General features: G+C 34.5%; 1 long non-coding RNA gene across 7 annotated transcripts in view; it reads left to right on the top strand.

Annotated features, from left to right (window-relative positions):
- Positions 1-12,640, top strand: part of LOC111093523 — a 321,727-nt gene that overhangs the window by 78,956 nt on the left and 230,131 nt on the right. For all 7 annotated transcript variants that reach the window (XR_005382195.1, XR_005382197.1, XR_005382190.1 and 4 more), the window contains exon 2: positions 7,388-7,510. This is a non-coding gene — a long non-coding RNA (uncharacterized LOC111093523). The remainder of the gene's footprint in view (positions 1-7,387; positions 7,511-12,640) is intronic.

Raw genomic sequence — 12,640 nt, forward strand, 5'->3', positions numbered from 1 at the left:
ATTATCAGTAGGCTAGCCCAATATATGACTTGATGGGATTGACCATACCCAATATATGGGAAATTCCTGCTGCATGATCACTTATATTCCATTACCAGATATTCCATTTATACCCAGACTCTGTAGCACTACTGAAACTATTTACATAAATCTCTGCTGCAGAGGACATGACCTTGTTTCTTAACTAGGGATCTTCATTATAAAGCTGAATTTGAGGTTTGTTAAAACCTTGCACAGGACATTTTCTAATATTATAGGATTTCTTAGACTATATGATCCAAAATGCGGACCTGTGTGCACCATGCCACAGACCTTCTGTGGAGCTTTTCTTGCTCTGGGCCTCAATGAATCTGATAGCTTTCTTCAAGCCTTGTTCAGTAAATATATCTGAACAACACTCTGAGATATGAAGTATGCTAGATCCAGAACCTGATAAGACCCATCATGTGTAGTGCTTTTTTCTTAGGGGAGAAGTTACATAATGCAAGAATTTTCTTTTTTTTTCCTTTTCAAGAAGTAAACCAGAATGCCACTAATAATTGAATTCTTAAAAACTTAAGTGATATATTAGGCATATGAATATTTATGAGGTTATCTCCAACTTTAGGGGAACATGCATGTTACAAAGGCCTCTGATGTGTTTGCTGCATCTTGCTCTTCTGGCCCAATTATAATAATGTCAAAAATAGAATGTACCAATATGATGTGCTGTTGAATGTCTAGATGGTTCAGATTCCTTTGGTCTATACAGTGAAAACAGGCAGGAAAGTTATCACAGCCTTTGGCTAAAACTATTAACATGTATTTTTTGTCTATCACATGTGAATGTGGCCAGTGAATGCCTCCTCTTTGATAGAAATAGGAAATGATGCTTGTGACAGGTTGAGGACCATGTGCCGTGTTCTGAGGCTATTAATTTGGACTAGCAAAGATGATACATCTGACTCTACAGCTGCAACAAGGGCTCACACTTGCCACTTGGTAAGTTAAATGGCAATATTGTGGGGACAGTAACTCTTGCATATTTACATTAATTGCATTTAATCTCTGGCATTTCTCTGGCTCATGATAATTGCTTTCAATTTGGTCTCTTGGCCAAGTAGGGGGAGAGGCATTTTCACTGGCTTCTCTTCACTATCTCTATTATAATATCTCTCTGTAAACCTCAAAATTATGTGCGGATCTGTCGATTTTCAAGTCTGTTCATTGCACTCATACATTTTATGTATGTATATGTATGTTTGAGTGTGTGTGTGCGTGTGTGTCATGAATACTGGATTCATTTAAAACCTGACACATGTATGCCCCAACTCTAAATGATGCTTTGAAAACCCTGCAAGTACTTCAGTATCAATGACTATTCCTAACAGTCATTGAAACCTTGTGTTTTCAAGTAGATTAAATGGCTTAGAGTCCTTTGAAGGAAAACTGCCAGAATCATTACAGGATACATTTGCCTTTGTATTGCAGAATCATTTCTCATGGGAATTTGGTCTCTCATTTAGAATCTGAAAATCGATTCAACCTCAGCACCTGGACAAGGGGTCATGACATTTTTTAGAACGGTTTCCACAGACTCCTGATTATTCATTCTTAATTTCATTTGTTTGCATAAATTGAGCAATATGCTGTTGGTTACCAGTTTGTCTTGCCTCTCAGAATATTGTTTTTATAACCACCTCCATTGCTCTCTGTCGTTCTACCCACCCTCCTGTTTGCCATTGTGGTACCCTCCCAGTATAATAAGGTGTCTGCCTTTTTATTCATACTTAAATATCAATAGGTGACCTCTATTATTTCAGGATTTAATGTCTCTTTTCTCTCAGAGATTCCAGCTCTGTAATAATATCTTCAATAGTTGTGGCCTACAGAGGAAAGCTTTTAAATGAAGTGTGTTTTAATTGAGTAATAAAACCTCAGGTTAAAACTACATTTTGTGTTTGGAAAATCACTGAGTGTGCAATATCTAGAGAATGTCATACAAGATTACCTTTTAAGACTAAACTAATGAAAAGCATGTGCCTGGTGTATTTAAGACATGTGGAATATACACACACATACTAATATATATAATGTATATATGTGTGTGAGAATGTGTATGAACATGTATGAAATACATATATGAAATTTTTATATGTGAATATGTATTACATATATATAGGTGTGTGTGCATATATATGTGTATATATATGATATATATATATATATGATAAGTCTATTCAGATATATATCTGGATATAGATTCTGCAGGAATAGACCTTGAAGAAGCTCAAGAGCAAATGTAAGAACTTTAATTTTATCTTACATGAAGTATGAAGTAATTGTAGAATTTTGATAGGATGACTGACATCATCTTTCTTAAAATAATCTGTCTCCTGTTTTGAAATTATACTGTAGGGAGTGAAGGGTAGAAGCATTAAGTTCAATTAAGAACCTACTGCAGGAATCAAATGAAAAATGGTGGTTGTACTTTGGACAATAGCATTCAAATTTGTAGTTATTGGTCAATAATGGATATATCTGAAAGTAGATGTGGAATTTGCTGAAAGATTGAGTGTATATACAGTAAGAGAAAGTGAATATTCAAGGAAAATGATAATGTTTTGGAATGAGCAAAGCAAAATGAAATTGCCATTGATATGATAGGGAAAAATGTGAGAAGTAGTAGGTTTTAAGCAAAGTGTAGTGGTTTGTTTTTGGACAATCCAGGTTACGATATATTTTAGATTAGTGACAGTGAGTAGGTTGTTTTTAGAATTATGTAGTTATAGCAAGGGTTCACAACTGAAAACATAATTTTGCATATAATTCACATATTGCTGTTATTTTTAAAGCAAAAGGGTAAATAAGATGACAAAGTATGTGTGAATAATAAAAGATCCAAGAAACAAGCTCTAGGCCTAGGGCTACAGTGGGTTTTTTAGGGATTATGGAAGGATGTACTGATTGAAGGAAATTCAAACTTGTTTTAAATAATTTTTTGAGAATATATTTAACTGTCATCTGCAAATTTTTGAAAAATCCATTTCTCTTTTCCAAGTGAACAGAGGAGTAGAAGCGACATGATAATGGATACATCAAAATGATTAGGTCACTCAGTAGATATTAGAGCAGATCTCTGAAATACAAATGAACACATCCATTCCCAAGTGTACCTCACATTATTACTGTGTTCACTTGTTTTTTTGTGAGGAGAATACCCTGAGTTAACCAAGCCCCCTACTCATCCTGAGCACTCGAATCTAAGGTATTTTTCTTAGAACTGTTTTGGGACTTAAAAATATTAGAAAGAGAGAAAATAGCAGAAGCTACCATGAGTTTTAAAATATAAAACCATAATAAAATAAATAGATGTGAGAAAACATAGTAATGATAATATATAAAGATTGTTATACAAATGAATAAATAAGCATGTATGTAGATTTTCCTATAGACCAAGTATATCTGATTTCCAACTCTTCCTAATTGTTAAAGACACAAACAAATTTTTGCTGAATATTTACAAGGTGTAGTAAATATTATTGGTGATTTTTTTGGATCAATGTCTAAGATACATTTTCTGCCTTTAAAAGATATACAATCAGGGAAGACACATATGTAACTAACAATATCCATACCCTGAATATAGTGATAAGCATATCTGAGAACTTATAGGAAAATAAATATTTTTGGAACTGCTTGCATGCATTATACATGAAAAAGGATAAAATCTTGCTTCTGCTCATGGATGTGTGGATATGGTGAAATAACTTTATCCTATTACTCATATGCTTTATATTGGAGTATTATTTTAGGGAAATGAATAAAATCATTGAGCAATCATTTGAACACATGGGTGATGTTTTATCTGAGGTCCCAAGATCAAGCTTAGGGGCAAAGGCACTGCTGAAACTCCATAGAACAGTAATGTGTGTACCTACCACCAGTGACAGACTGGCACAGTGGGGTTCATCTGCAGTTTTCCTTCTGGGAGAAATCTCAAAGGGGCTTCAACAAAGTAGTAACCACTGTGTAACCTGGACCTACATCTTCCCTTTCTAGTGGGTTCAAAGAAATCTCTATAATCAGTTCCTCAAAATTGGAAGTGAGCTCACTCTGAGAAAATTGACAAATGTTTGTTTACCTGCTGGGTGGAAAAATTGAAAAATATCAACCTAAAGACATATTTGTTTTGATCTTGTATTGTGCTTGGTGATTACACAGCAACTGGAAACTGGCTATATGGCAAGAAATCAGGAGGCAGCCCATACTCAGAGGGACTCATTGCTGGCAAACAGCTATTTCTTGCTGCCAAAAGTTTCCTGCTCACCACAAAGCTGGGTGACTCCAGGATATTTATACAAGCTGCAGCTGTGGCATAGTTAATGGCTGAAATACTGGAGAGAATCTCCACATTTCTACAAGTATTTCAGGGATTCAAATAGGACCTAGCTAAAATAAGACATGTTTTGATATAATTCACCTTAAATTTGGGTTTAAGCAAAAAGCTTTTACTGGAAGGATGTTTGGGAGGGGTTCTTGGAATATTATAAGCCTCTTAAGTCATGTTAATGCAAGTATACTAGGAAGCTCCATGTTTATTAGAAACCTCTTTGCATCTGTCACAAAAAAGTCATATATTTCTGTTTAAATAAATCATCACTCAATTCAATTGTATTGTGGCATATTCAAAAATAGAAGTCAGGATGTCAAAAAAAATGAAACAATGTTAACTTTATTTTTTATTTTATTTTATTTTTTTTTAAAGATTTTATTTATTTATGAGAGATGCAGAGAGAGAAGCCAAGACACAGGCAGAGGGAGAAGCAGGCTCCATGCAGGGAACCCGATGTGGGACTTCGATCCCGGGTCTCCAGGATCACTCCCTGGGCCGAAGGCAGGTGCTCAAACGCTGAGCCACCCAGGGATCCCCAACAATGTTAACTTTAAAAAAAAAATTGTATGGCCAGAAGTTACAAGTGTGAAGTATGCTACAGATGGGTTTTCAATGTATATGGGAACAGTTTGCATGTCTCAAACAACAAAAATAAATATGATTCAAAGTAGGCAGTGGTTTCACATGGTCCATCAAAATTTAATGGAGAGCAGTAGGAACTAAGCATAAAAGATAAAAGGAGATGTATATGCTTTCTTCCACCAGGAGAAGTGTCCATTCAGCAGTCATAATTAAACATTGACACTAAGAACTTGCCAGAGTATAAATCCACATAAGCAGGGAGCTTTATAGGTTTTGGTCTTTGCTCTGCCAGCAGTACCTAAAAGAGTGTGTGGCTTAAGTGGTGCTCACTACATATTTATATAGGCTTGAACAAATGAGTGAAGCTGGGAATATGGGACCTTTATGGAAGTCAAAACAAAACAAAAACACATAAAAATGGAAAAGAAACTATAACAATGTAGAAAGGCACATTCTTTTGCAAGTAAATTAAAAATAAATACCAGGTTGAATCCAAGGAGACATTAGATAAGACAACCACCTAATATTTTTTGAGGTGCCCTTAAACCTCCTATGACCCCCTTCCTTGACAGAGACATGGTTCACAATTTTCCTGGACACATACTTACCTGCCTCAGTGCATCCAATTCCATCTACCTGCCTGCCTCTTTTTGACAGTGTCTGAAAGTTCAATACTTTATTTTCCTCTTAAATTTTGTGTATTCCATTCACCTAGAGTTAGCTTTCTAGCTAGTTAAATAAACCCATTATCACTATATTGATATTACTGACACTGAAAAAATATACTTAGCTAGAATACCCTGGTATGTGTGTATCTACATATAGTTTAGCTTGCTAGCTAGTTAGCTGATAGATGGATAGATAGATGATAGATAGATAGATAGATAGATAGATAGATAGATAGATAGATGATAAATACACAGATATGTAGAGAGATAATATGTATAAACATATAGGTAGTTCCAGATATTTAGAGGTCTTTAAACTTCAAAATAAAAATGAGCAATACAGCCCTCTCTAGTGTTCTAGAAGTTGTTTATTAATTTGTATTAAAAGATGGTTATCTAGTTACCCTGAAATATTATTAAACTCAAGTCATATCCACTGTTTCTTATTTAAAAAGTGATGTTAATTAATAGTGATAGTGCTGAAAGTTCCAGATTCCCTTGAGATCATTTTCACCCTGCATAAAGTGAACCTGGGACAACTCATACTTAAAATGTCAAGTTCTAGATCATATGAAGATTAATTAAAATGCTTTTTCTAGGGCAGCCCCGGTGGCACAGCGGTTTAGCACCACCTGCAGCCCAGGGCGTGAACCTGGAGACCCAGGATCGAGTCCCATGTCAGGCTCTCTGCATGGAGCCTGCTTCTCCCTCTTCCCGTGTCTCTGCCTCTCTCTGTGTGTGTGTTTGTGTCTCTAGGAATAAACAAATAAAAAATCTTTTAAAAAAATGTTTTCTATAATAGGCCACTTCATACAGTGGGAATGTTTTCAGGAAATAACTCAGTTACTATATTATAACCATTGACCACCCATCTAAATCAATCTAATAATTCATTTTTATGATAACAGAGTGTCATAGGGTTCTATCTTCACTTTTCTATGTTCTGCAATACAAAAAGAATGAATGGCCTTACTGTTTCAAAATGTCTTGACACTTTGGAAAGCATAATCTACTTCTCATGACTTTATTCTCATTCAAATATATCCATTTATTATTTTCTTTTTTTCCACTTCTTATTTTCAAATCAATTGAAGCAAAAAGTCATATCTACTTTGGGGAATTTTATTATTATTATTATTATTATTATTATTATTATTATTATTATTATGTGAAGTAGATTCCAGGCCTAGTATGGAGCCTGAACTCACAACCCTGAGATCAGGACGTGAGCTGAGCTCAAGAGTCAGATGCTCAACTGAGCCACCAGGCACCCCTACTTTAGGGAATTATCATTCTGATTGATGTCCTCCACCTATGTGGAGGATTGTGTAAAAACATTAATTTTCTCACTCTCTGGTCAAAGTTTGAGGAATTCTCAGGGCCATGGCAGATCAATTTTCAATGATCATATATTTTATATCAATTATGATATTAATGTATGTAACTTCAAACCCTTAATGTATGTAACATAATGTATGTTAACATTAATGTATGTAACTTCAAACCCCCTGAAATATCTTTTCTGACTCTATATTATTGCAGGGATTTCCTCTTGCTGCCATGACAGAAAATTGGCACCAGATTTACTGTCTAAAAAAAAAAAAAAAAAAAAAAAAAAATTTCAAAAGAGACAAAGCATATGAGCCAACTATTTTTAGTAATTGAACAACAGCTTTGCTGGACTGTATTATTTGGCAAAAGTTAACTGCATGAGATGAACTCCACGGTCATTCCTCAATAAACTCGGCATTCTCCCTGTTAGGACTTGAATCTGGAAATAGGAAGATAAGTCCCAAATGGAACACCCAACCTCAAGGAGCTTAGGAGGCTGCTAAAGCTGATGGAAGTGGCAGAGCAAGACATGTAAGAAGAAGCTACATAAGTGGTAAGGAGAAGATTCTAGATTTTTCGTTGATTCTTCATCAGAATACGTTAACAGCTCTTGACTGAAGCCTGAACTACATTTGCTGAGTGTGAGACTCTAAAAGGCTGTTGACATGCTGGAATTTTCTTCAAGGTGAAATCAGGTCAAATTCAATGTCTCATTAAAAAGGAAGCACGAGGGGAGAAAAAGCAAGCACAATTGCAGTTAGCCGGAGAAGATTCAGCACATCCATCAGACAAAGTAGCTGACAGAGTTTGACTCAGTGAATTGTTGTTATATCCTAGATACTTAAGGGTAATCTGATCAGTACAAAGGCAAGTGTACAAATAAAGAAAAAGGGGGCAGGAATAAACCATGTAAGTAATTGTTAAACAATTAGAGAAGATATTTACACATGTGTAATAATGGAGTAGAATTAATAAAGAAATGTGATTAGTGTATTGAAATTTGTGAATTAATTCACAAATAAATAAATAAATAAATCTGAATAAATGACTTCTAGAGGAAAAAAAATGGAAAACTATTTTCTCTCTTCTGTAATCCCTCCCTTGAAGAGTGAATGTAGCAGAATATGACTGTATTACATGGCAAAGGGAAGGAATTTTGCAAGTGTAATTAAGGTCTCTAAATAGTTGACTTTCAGTTCATTAGAGAAAGATTATTTTATTTCAGCCAGACATAATCAGATGATTATTTAGAATGCAGAAGAAGCCAGAGAGATTGAAAGCAGTAGCAGGCTTTTTTCTGTTGATCCTGAAGAAGTGAACTATGGTATTGTGGAGGCAGCCATGTGGCAGGAAACTGCAAGTGGCCTCCAGCCGCTGCGTACCTCAGTTCTATACCTGCAAAGAACTTATATATACTGACAATCATTTAACTTGAGAACGGACACAGTGCCTCTGATGATATTGCTGATTTGCTGACATCTTGATTTCAGCCTTATGAGATGCTGAGCAGAGGACTTAGCCATCCTGTGTGCAGACTCCTGGCCCACAGAAACTGAGCTAGTAAATGTGTATTGTGTTAAGCCACTAAATTTGTCAGAATTTGCTACACAGCCATAGAAAACCAGCAATAAAGATTAAAAATGAAAAGCTGTCTAGCTTTTAATATAAAGCTCACAGAACCTTGATGATAAATCTATACAAGGAGATAGATTAAAATTAAAATAAAGGAAAAGAAAAATGACAAGGCAGCAGTTTATTAAGACTTCATATACCTAATACTCCTAAGATAATCAAATAATGTAATTTATTAGCAATTGAAATTTTTATCCTTAGAGACCCCAGGGGTATCTTTTCTCCTAAATTAACAATTTATGTGGGAAAAATTTCAGTAGCTGAAAAATATAAGTTTAGTAACCAGAAAAGTCTAGATGATATTGTAATAAGAGTCTAACTCCAAATGTCAATGCCTACATACAATACCAGTAGAATATTAACTCAGAAATTATAGTGGGAAGAAGATATCTCTCTAGGGCCAATGGCCAATGTCCTTCCCTGTGGTGACTCAAGTATTCTGGCTGTGTATTTCTTATATCAAGAAAGATGTGTGCCATGGACAAACAGAATATAAGCTAATTGCCATGCAAGCAAAGTTTTTATGTGGACATAGGAAATCAGAAGAAGATACACTAATGGAATGTTTCCCAGTTTAACATTTTCTAACATGCTTACAGAGAATGTATTATTTGAGCTTGTTTTTAGTAAACTGAGACATCTCTAAGACTTAAATGTCTTAAAGTTCAGTTCTGCAAATATTTCAGATCTGATTCTCTGCAGAAGCACATCCCAAAACCCAAGTCACTCTAGGGAAAACTATTTACACCACAGGGAAAAGATAAATAATTTATAATTTGTTATGAAAGAATTACAACACGGAATTTATAAGAAGGGCTTATAATCTAATGGGAAACATTGTAAAAATATAAGTAGGAGTTTCATATATGGGTTGTAAATGCTATATAGTCTGAATGTTTCTGTATCCCCAAAGTTTATATACTGAAAACCTCATGCCCAAAGTATGATCTTATGAGGTGGGGCCTTCTGGAGTTGCTTAGGTCATGAGTGTGGAGCCCTCATGAATGGGATCAGTGTTCTTATAAAAAAAAGGCCCCAGACAGGTAGTTCGTCCCTTCCATTGACTGAGGACACAGAATTTCGCAGTCTAAATCCCAGAAAAAGGCCTTCACCATATACCTTAATTATTGTCAAGTTAGTATCACTTTGTCACAGATAAACAATAAACTCGTACTATTCCACATGGTGTGAAATCAGGCAGTGTCAATCCTTGGCCTGACAATTTTCATGCTTGGTATCTGTACCTTCTTGTAAGGATTATGCTTACTCACAAGACATGTAAAGTAAATTTAACTAAATATGAAAACAATTATATTATACTGCAATTTTTTTTTATTTGGAGTGATTCTGCAATGGTATCTATATATTATTTATCTTATTCTAAAATCTGGTATTGGTCAGAAATACGTGGTGTCAGCTTCTATACATCACACTTTTGTGACCATAGGATAAAGATTGGCAAAGAAATATTATGAATTTATACAGAAGTAAAACATCAAGGGAGGAAGTGTCAGCTCAGAAGACACAGCACCCTGTCTCAAGTAGACAAACAAATGACATGAGAACATGTTAATCACAGTCTAATTAGAGCAATTAAGGCAAGTTGAAGTATACATTACAGGCCAAGAACCAAAACAATGCAGTGTATAAATCCTGGCTAGAAGCCTGAGAGTATTAAGGGAGAGATGTAGAAAAAACAAATCAATAGGACACAAATTTAAGTGTGGACAACGTATTCCCAAAACTTCAAAGAACAGGGCTTAGACATGGTCTAGTTCCTAATTTTATGGATAGACATACAAAGTTCTGTGTTGTCCAAGCGAGCATAAACAGCAATGGAAAGTCAGGTTACGTTCACTCACTCTAGAGAAACTATTTGTTCTGGCCTGGAATTGTGCTTCCTATTTGTGAGATTTCTTGTATGCTGAAGGTTGTTTGCTGGTGAGTGGCTTGTAGCAGCTGTTTGTGACTACAGGCCTTGAGTAGAAGCAGAAGAAGACAGTAAGACTTCCTGGGAGTTTCATTGTTGATCACTCTGCTTCTTTTATAACATTGCCTACCAGAGCCTGGACCTGTAGACTAGGTTCTGAATATGCTTCAGCAAGGAGTGGAAAATATGTCTATTCACGTTTTTTCATAATACACACACACACACACACACACACACACACCCCACCATGGTGGAAAGTGAGAGAAAGTGGTCGTTAATTAACTCCATTTGTTAAAAAAAAAAATCTTAGCAAATTCTCACAGAATGAAAATATTCCTCATGTTTAGTATGCAACTTCAAACAATTTTTAAATGAATGCCAGAAATGCTTTCTGATGTTTACGTGAAAAATATAAAGGTATATCTAAATTTTATCTGAAAAACTTGATAGAAAATATTTTTTATAACTCTTCAATGTTCTATATACATAGGAACATGATAAATGTATTGAGTAATTGTTTCATCAAGATACAAATACTTCTTATCCGTAGTCAGATGCCTTATCCATTACGCCACTGGCCCCGTAAGATACAAATACTTATATTGGTTTTCTCTTTTATAAACCTATAGGTCAGAATCATATAACCACAAATCCAACTCTTTGAGAGATTTTAGATGTAGAGACATTTAGTAGAGTTCTAGTTCAGTAACAAAGTATGCATTATAAATTTAGCGTCCCCAACAAGAAGAAAGTTATCTTCTTATCTATCAATCTATTTATCTATATCTACCTACATAAGTATATATACTTATGTAGTGTATATATATATATATATATATACACTTATATATAGACACAGACAGAGACACAGACATATATATATATATACACATAATATATATATATATATTCCTTAAGTAGATATTCCGTAGTGAGTAGTAAATTCTGATTAAATGCTGAATGTAAAATGCTGTCTGTTAAATATAGAGAAAGTACATCTTGATAGGGACTACTTTTTGCCTAAAAAACTCTAAACTGTCAGCAATATTGACAGTGAAAGATATGAGCAAGACAGAATATAAAATGGTTATCAACTAAAACACTTCAGATTGCAAGCTATGGCTTCAGAACAAGTTCAAATTGCTTTTCAAACTCTATATTGGCTTTTTCTCTATGTGCCCTCGGCGCCTCAAACTATCTGAACATCTGATAAGAAATGGAAGCACTGAGCTGGTCTGTTCTGATTTTTGTGTACTATTTTTTTGTCAGAGAAAACAGCTGCCAATGTTTTATGCCCAGAAATATTTCCCCTTTTAGTGTGTGTAAACAAAGTCAGAAAGTTCAACTAACTAAATAAATGCTCTACTTTCCTTAAATATTTATATGTATATTAAAATACTTCATTTAAAAATACTCCTCTTATGTTTATAAAGTATTAAAATTTTAACTAAAATAGAGATTCAGCTGCAGCCCAAAATACAAATAGAGATCACAGCAACATATTGACGATAAAGAAGAAATAATAAGTACCACTAAATATTGTGAAGTCAAATTGGCAATTATCTTTGTTAGTAGGACAAGGTAGTGACTCAGATAATATTGCATGTCATTCAATGGCTCATTTTTATTGGTCTGGTTATATATTATCCTATTTTGTTCCTGCATATTTATAGTTTTAATTATATTTTAATACTATCATGTTAAATTAAATATGCGTTCCTTGAGCACATAACCAGGCATTGAGGAAGAAAAGCTGAATGTGAAAGACTCTTTAATGGAAGGTGGAAAATACTCTGCCATTAAGATTTTATTATTTTAATCCAGAATACAGAGAGCTAGCACATGAGTAAATGAAACAATAGTATTTTTGGATTAATATGTTTCTTCTCATTTAGTGTATTGAAATTCCACAAACCAAGAAAGTTTTGTCAGTCTTATAAATTCCCTTTATGGTTTTTGATGAAGGAATATCAAGTGTGGTGTGATATATTTCACAAAAAGCACAGAAACACATATAGAAAAAAAAAGTAGTAAATATCTTAACAATAGTAAGCAAAATATAGCCCATGTCTTCAAATAAACATGAGCATGTATATAGAAGGAGGGATGGCGAGAGAATGA

The sequence above is a fragment of the Canis lupus genome, chromosome 31 (genome assembly GCF_011100685.1).
Source record: "Canis lupus familiaris isolate Mischka breed German Shepherd chromosome 31, alternate assembly UU_Cfam_GSD_1.0, whole genome shotgun sequence".
NCBI classification, from domain to species: domain Eukaryota; kingdom Metazoa; phylum Chordata; class Mammalia; order Carnivora; family Canidae; genus Canis; species Canis lupus.